The following is a 7,142-nucleotide window of genomic DNA, read 5'->3' as shown; positions in this document are numbered from 1 at the left end:
TTTTGAACGATTTCGTGTTTGATCCTGTCTGTTTTCGCATATTCTTTTGTTCCCCTAAGTCCTTTGTTACTTGTTCGCACCATATGGCACCCACTAGACAATTTTGCTTGTTCTCGTTATTGACCCTAGATGGCGCTTCTCTGTGTCCTGGCTATTGGCTATTGGTCGCCACAGTACTCCCCTCCTAGAGCGGTGTTACCGGTATCGCAGTGGGATTACCACTCTGCGTTGCGATCTGGTAACTCCGGTCGATACGTTGTCCTCGGTTGTCCGTAATATTGACTGAGGCTGAGTCTGGCTAGTTGGGGTCGCGCTGGATGAAGGCCTACAGGTTGCGGATGGTTGCTCAGGCGATAGTGGATCGACCGTTGGTGTTGCGCGTTGTGAGGTCATCATCGGTTCTTCGAAGGGGCGTGGCTGTTCGGCTGGTGTAGTATCTTCTTCGGTGGTATAAGCGGGTTTCAAGCGGTCGATGGATACGAACGAGGGATGTCCATTCAGCAAAATCTGGAACGATTTTGGGCCTCGTTTGATAATCCGGTACGGTCCTTGATAAGGTGTCGTCAGGGCAGGGCGGATGGTATCGTTGCGTAGAAACACGTGGGAGCATTTGTTTAGGTCGGCGTGTACAAATGCGGTCCGGTTTGAATGCCAGACGGTTTTCGGCGGACGGATGTTGTTCATCGCTTCTTGTAGTGTTTCGGCGAAGTCCGATTGGTCGGCTGGCGGTGGCTTCTCGGCGAGGAACTCGGCTGGGATGGTGAGTGTCGTACCATAGACCAGCTCGGCAGGTGATGCGTTGATGTCTTCTTTATGGGTGGTTCGTAGTCCCAGCAGGATTAGAGGTAGATGTTCGCTCCATCTCGTTGTGTCTTTGCAGCAGATGGCTGCCTTCAACGTGCGGTGCCAACGCTCAATCAACCCGTTCGCCTGTGGATGATAAGCAGTTGTTCGAATGTGTTTTGTGCCGAGTGTTCGAGTCAGTTCCTTGAACAAGGATGACTCGAATTGTCTGCCTTGGTCTGTGGTGATGTACGATGGCACTCCAAACCGGGCGATCCAATGCTGTAGCAGTGCCGAAACGACAGTTGTCGCGGTAATGTCTGCAATCGGTACTGCTTCGGGCCAACGGGTGAAACGGTCGATGATGGTCAGACAATAGCGGTTGCCATTGCTGACGGGGAACGGACCAATGATGTCGACGTTGATGTGCGTGAACCTGGCAGCTGTTGTCGGGTACCGTACCAGTGGGCTCTTCGTATGGCGTCCTACTTTGGCTCGCTGGCAGGCAATGCAGCTTTTTACAAACTCCTGGGTCTCCCGTTTGATGCCCACCCAAACAAATCTTTCTGTCATTAATTTGGCGGTGGCTCTTGCTCCTGGGTGGCTGAGATCGTGGACTGCGTGTAGAAGTGGCTTTCGGAATGTTTCCGTTACGTAAGGGCGAATTATACCTCCAGGACAATCAGCATACAAGGATTTAGTGCTACCGGGAATAGGTGTCTTCTGCAGCTGAAGGTCGGTTGGTATTTTTCCACTCAGCAAGTCCTGTAGCTCCGTGTCACGGGTTTGTTCTTCGGCTAGCTGCTCGTAGTCGATGGTATGCGACGCGTGTACGGCTTCGATTCGGGATAGAAGGTCGGCGGTGATATTGTCTTCTCCTGCTACGTGCCGAATGTCGTTGGTGAATTGTCCGATGAAATCCAGTTGGCGCGTTCTACGTGGCGATGTGCTATCGTGGGATTGGCGGAAGGCGTAAGTTAGCGGTTTGTGGTCCGTATAAATACGGAATTCACGACCCTCTAACTGATGGCGAAAATGTCGTACGGCGAGGTAGACGGCTGTCAGCTCCCGGTCGTAGGTCGAGTATTTCAGCTGTGCTTTCTCGAACTTTTTCGAGAAGAATCCCAAAGGCTGGAGTTGACCGTTGACGAGTTGATGCAGCACTGCTCCAGCGGCGAAGTCGGAGGCGTCTGTCCAGAGCGATAGCTCTGCGTTGGGAGCGGGATGGGCCAACAGGGTGGCTTGCTTCAGTTGCTCCTTACAGCATTCGAATGCCTCGCTAGCTTCAGGTGTCCAGATTAGCGGTGCTTTATCCTTCTTTTTGTTCCCCGGGGTCATCGCTAACAGGATATTTTGCGTCTTCATGGCGTGGGGCAGGAACCGGCGGTAGTAGTTCACCATGGCTAGGAACCTCTTTAGTTCCATGACGTTGGATGGCTTCTTCATCTGGCTGATGGCAAGAACTCGCTCAGGAAGGGGGCGTATACCTTCGACGTTCACCAGGTGGCCCAGGAAGGTTATTTCGCTGCGGCCAAACTCGCATTTGGCTGGATTTATCGCCAGTTGATGCTCTTCCAAACGCTGGAAAAGTTGGCGCAAATGCTGGTGGTGCTCTTCTTCGGATGATGATGCCACGATCATATCGTCCAGGTAGGGAAAGACGAAATCGAGCCCGCGGAGTACATCGTGGATTAGGCGCTGGAAGGTCTGGGCAGCGTTCCTCAGTCCAAAAGGCATCGTGGTAAATTCAAACAAACCGAACGGGGTGGTGATCGCTGTTTTCGGTATGTCGTCCGGGTGCAATGGAATTTGATGATAGGCCTTGTGCAGATCGATTTTCGAGAAGATTGTCTTTCCCTGCAACTGCATCGTGAAGTCTTGCAGAAAAGGCAATGGATAGCGGTCTGCGACTCGAATTCGGCACGGGCTTCGGTGAACTTCTCGGGCGACAATCTTCGGGGACGAGCAAAGGTTGGTTGTCCCGTTGTTTCGATGCGGTGTGAAATGTTGGTTTGCAAGGGTGTGCCAGGTGCTATCCGTGCGGTCAGGCCAGGAAACTCCTTCAACAGGTTGATGTAGGGGGATGTTCCGTCGCAAACTTTCACGGTGGGCTCCTGTAGATGTCGATCCGTTTCACCGGGCGTTTGTAGGTTGGTAAGGGCGTCTACCAGGCGCTTGCGTCTCAGGTCCACCAAAAGATGAAAATGCTGGAGAAAGTCGGCTCCAATAATAGCTGAGCCCACGTCGGCTATTACAAAATTCCATAAGAATGTTCGGCGTAATCCCAAGTCCAAAGAATAGAGGGTTTCTCCGTAGACTTCGATAGGGGTTTTATTGGCGGCAAATAAACGCATTGACGATGGTTTACCCGGGAAGGAACTGTGATGCCTCGGGATTACCGAAACATCGGCGCCGGTATCGATGAGGAAACGTTGCCTTGAGCGGCGATCCACTACGATGAGGCGATGGCTTGCGGTTGCAAGAGCGTTGACTTCCTTCTTAGTGTCGCTGGCCGTCTGTCAGGATGATGCGTTGGTCCCTTACGAACGCTGGTGAAACGAACACGGGGCTCGGCAATTTCGCGCATCTTTTCCAAACTTTCGATGGAAGTAGCAAATTTCCTCTACTGTTGGTCGGGCTGGAGAGTTAGCCCAACGGCGGTGAAGTGGTCGAGGATGCGAGCGTGGTCGGGACGGTTCACGGCGATGGTCTTGTCGTAGCACAGCTTCCAAACGTTCACTTAATTGGTTCATTTGTTGAGCAAAGCGATCCATTTCCACGTTTCGCACTTCGGACACATGTTAGTATGGCCCCGTTCGATGGTAAAGGGCGAAGGAATCCATCACTGCGTCGGCTACCTTCACTTTCTCCTCCACGTTGGTGGCAGCAGCGAGGACGGCTGATTGAACGTAGGGCGGCAGACGTCCAATCCAAAGATCGACCAGGGTTAGGTCGGTCATTGCTCCTTTTGCCGTTCGGCGCATTTCTGCTAGCAGCTGGGATGGTTTCCGATCGCCGAGGGTCATCTCCGACAGCAATCGATATAGGCGGCTTCGTTGCGATTCTTCGAAATACTGGATCAAGGCTCTCTTGGCGGCTTCGTAGCGGTCGGTAGCAGGAACATTTTCCAGGAAATGTCGCACTTCCGGAAGGATGCTTGTTGGGATTTGCGTTTTAAGGATATTAAAACGCTTGGCATCACATTGTGAAGTGAGGTTCCACACATCAAACCAATTTTCTAGAGCGAAGAAAAAGGTATGGATGTCGGAAGTGCTGAGTTCCGGGGGCTTGAGTCGCATGGCGTTCATCGTCTGAACCTCCTGATCGGGTGGCACGGTTGAAAAATCACGCGCGGCGGGAATCTCGATGAGCACTGGCGATGCGGTAGCACCAATAACCGGGGTGGTTCTGGCGACGGGCGCAGATGGTAGATCGATGATCACGAGCGGTGCGGTGTGACCGGCAGCGGGGCTGGTCACGGAGGCGGAGTTATCGGCAGGTTCACCACGCTGGATCGGGCTGTGCAGCATGGCGATCACGAGGCGTCAGCACGAATGGTCGTCTGCGATGGCTATCACGGCGTTGCGAAGATCGAAGAAGCGACGGGCAAAATGGCGTACAGCGCGGTGCACGGTAGAGATGTTCCGAGTCAGCAGCGGCGTGGGCAGGAACCACGAACCAACGGGCGTTGGTAATGGACGGTGGACGTGACAGTGGTATGGAACACCCGTAGGATTCCTGAAAAGGAATTAACCTGCGGTGCCAGTGGTACGGAACACTCGAGGAATTCCTGAAAAGGAATGAATCCTACGGTGCCAGTTGTACGGTTTGCTGAGAAGGAAATTTGTTAATAATGATGGGCTCGAAAGCCGGCGTCCGCTGAAGGCTCGGTGTCTCGAAGGCAGGAAAGATCACGTCGGGGTCACCAGTTTTGGGGGGTTATTCCGTAGTTCGGAGCCCTTGTATTTGTTCTTCCTTCCTTCTTTGTCGATTGGTACTTGGCCACTTCTTTGGTCGTCCTTCGGTCTTCCTTCGGGGCTGCAGCGAGATGCTTGTCGGTTGACGGTATAACGATAACTAACTTAGTTCGGACATGCCGCCGCTTTTATATTGTGCTGGCCATGTCTCGAACTTTCCTATTTCCGTGTTTTTGAACGATTTCGTGTTTGATCCTGTCTGTTTTCGCATATTCTTTTGTTCCCCTAAGTCCTTTGTTACTTGTTCGCACCATATGGCACCCACTAGACAATTTTGCTTGTTCTCGTTATTGACCCTAGATGGCGCTTCTCTGTGTCCTGGCTATTGGCTATTGGTCGCCACAATGAAATCTAAGCCAGTTTAGCTGCTTTCCATCGAATACAGGAAGTTTTATGTCAGGCAGTTTCACTCGAGCCATCATTTCTGTTAAGTGACACGCTGCTAGGTGATCTTTCGAGGTTTCGTTTGATGTTTCTTTCACCTTCGTTTCTAAGAAACCTTTCGCCTTGTAATATTTGGTTTCCATCTCCGTACGCTTTTTCAGATGATCTTCAAACAGGTCTTCATCCAAAATTTCCAAGTCGTCCTGCACTTTAAGGAATTTTTCCCACAGCTTCTCAAGGGTATCTAAACGAACTGTTATTTCGTTGCTGCTGGAATCGTCCTGGAAGTGTATGACAAAAGTATGAATAGCGTCGACGGATTGTTCGATGCTTATGCGTTGCTTGGTAAGCATTTTCACTCTGCGTTGCTCTGCCATGATTACAGATCCGGTTCGAAGCACCAAAATGTCGAATGCTCAGTGGATATTTTCTTTATTTTCGGTTTTATAGCTCTGAATTTTCCTCGTTCTCGTTCCACGCGGTTGTTCACTACTTCCTCTTTTTTCTACTGTCATCCTTCTTCCCGTGCGCTGCTGTCACTCTTCTCCGGTTGAAAGGTAGGTAGCAACACACGGGGAATCACCTGGCTGACACATTCGTGGATTGCACGAACAACGATCATAAAGCACCTGAAATATCCTGTTGGTTGCACTTGAAAAGGTTACTTCAGTTTCCATTCCTTAGCCCTCCTTCGTAATATCCACTCGACGCTTGATTTATGTGCTAATGCGTATCAGCCGAAAATTACAGAAACGCATAAATAATTATTACAAGAAAATAGAAACACAGAAATAGAATCATTCGATACATAAGCCCTTATGTAAAAACCATGTACACCTACACAACTCACAGTGTAACAATACGGTTTACGGAATTCTTGTAATTTATTAACTATAAAAAATCAGGTATAAGGTAAAATTCAAAAATTAGTCCGATTCTTGAGCTGTGTCTAGGCGTCTGTTTCCTTCCACTGATTTCACCGTACTGATCTCATTTTTTGTTCTGTCTTCTTCTACACTGTACGGTTGACAGATCCCCATGGTCCCGCTCAAAGTGGGTAAAGAGACTAGGTGGGCTTATAGCTTTGACGCGGTAGACATATTGAAAACAAATTTGACGTTTATGGGTTCGATTGTGATACGTATATTTTCACTCACACACACAGCACACTCCGAATGATTCACACACATACACTGACAAAAAATCGAACCCACAAACGTCAAATTTTAGTTCATTTTTCTATAGCGCAGGTGTCAAATCGTTAGGGATAAGCCCACCTAGTCTCTTTACCCACTTTGGTCCCGCTGACCGATCCTCAACTGTCAAATATCAACTGTCAAAATATGCCTTACGTCAATTCGAACTTCAGTTGGCCGTAACATACCCCGGCCCGTAACCTATCTCCGTTTATAAGTTAGGTTACTAAACAATCTCTAAGACGGCCAAGTTAACTACTGCTCGTTTGTATGTTTTATACTTGGTTCTAATCCACGCACTACGCACGCGCCCGTCTGGCGAAACAATTGGTTCCTCTACAACTCCCCGGATCCAACACTTCCTATTTTTTCCCTCTACTATATATACCAAATCCCCAGCTTGAAGAGCTCGCGTATCGTCGTACCACTTCGTACGTGAATTCAATAGCGGCACGTATTCTTTGATCCAGCGTTGCCATATCCTGTCACATATCTGCTGCGATCGCTGAAAGATATCTCGTAGGGCTGCCTTGTTGTCGGTAGGATACGCCAGTCTGGTCGGTTGATTGAGTGATTCCCCTCTGAGAAAGCTGTTTGATGTGAGTGCCTCAGCTTCATCGACGTCTGAAGATATGCTGGTAAGCGGTCGAGAGTTTATCATGTCTTCCGCTTCTACTATCGATGTCTGAAGTATTTCGTCAGTTAGCCGCTTCCCATCGTTGATTACCAAGAGAGCTTCCTTCACGGAACGAACGAGTCGTTCCCATACACCGCCCATATGGGGTGTACCAGGTGGGTTGAA

General features: G+C 49.9%; 1 protein-coding gene across 1 annotated transcript in view; it reads right to left on the bottom strand.

Annotated features, from left to right (window-relative positions):
• Positions 1-4,712: 4,712 nt before the first annotated feature.
• The window catches only part of LOC125769395 (uncharacterized), a 39,737-nt gene continuing 37,307 nt past the window's right edge, over positions 4,713-7,142 (bottom strand). Inside the window, exon 2 of the mRNA XM_049438117.1 lies at positions 4,713-5,981. The gene's annotated coding sequence lies outside the window, so the exon portion shown is untranslated. The remainder of the gene's footprint in view (positions 5,982-7,142) is intronic.

Source organism: Anopheles funestus, chromosome 3RL (genome assembly GCF_943734845.2).
Source record: "Anopheles funestus chromosome 3RL, idAnoFuneDA-416_04, whole genome shotgun sequence".
In the NCBI taxonomy this organism is placed as follows: Eukaryota; Metazoa; Arthropoda; class Insecta; order Diptera; family Culicidae; genus Anopheles; species Anopheles funestus.
This window is presented reverse-complemented; position numbering and strand designations above follow the sequence as displayed.